The following is a 792-nucleotide window of genomic DNA, read 5'->3' on the forward strand; positions in this document are numbered from 1 at the left end:
TGCATGCATGCATGGATGCATGTGTGCATGTGTGCATGCATGCATGCGTGCAGCAAGAGGGGATCGGGGGGTGGGGGGTACTGCTCCACCCACTGTTGCTGCTGCTGCTGCTGCTGTTTTTACTGCTGCTGCTGTTGCTGCAGCTTCTGCCATTGCTGTTCCTGTTGCTGCTGCTGCAGGTGCATCTGCACCTGCAGCAGCAGAAGCAGCAGCAGCGGCAGCAGCAGCGGCAGCAGCAGCGGCAGCAGCAGCAGCGGCAGCACCAGCAGCAGAGGCAGCAGCAGCAGCAGCAGCGGCAGCAGCAGCAGCAGCAGTAGAAGCAGCAGCAGCAGCAGCAGCAGGAGTATTTATATCGATGGTTTGTGTGTGTGTGTTGTGTGTACAGGCTGTAATCCGAATGGAGGAGGAGACAGTTGCTGCAGTGGGGCTGGTGTTGGGTTGTCTCCCTTCTATATGCAGCAGAGCTGCTGCTGCTGCTGCTGCTTTTGTTGCTGCTGCTGCTGATGCTGCTCTCGTAGAACACCTCAATACACTCAGCCCCAGAGTCAATGCCTTTCACCAAACTGTCGCGCTCCAGGTAAACACAAACTCATACACGCATGCATGCATGCATGCGTGCATGCATGCATGCATGCATGCTCCTGGCTCTGGGGCTGTCTGCTGCATGCATGCATGCATGCATGCGTGCGTGCGTGCATGCGTGCGTGCATGCATGCAGCAGACAGCCCCAGAACCAGGATTGCTGCTGTCTACACATAAACCCTAAACCCTAAACCCTAAGTGTTTATAGCT

Source organism: Eimeria mitis, genomic scaffold (assembly GCF_000499745.2).
Source record: "Eimeria mitis Houghton genomic scaffold, Emh_scaff6643, whole genome shotgun sequence".
Lineage (NCBI taxonomy): Eukaryota > Apicomplexa > Conoidasida > Eucoccidiorida > Eimeriidae > Eimeria > Eimeria mitis.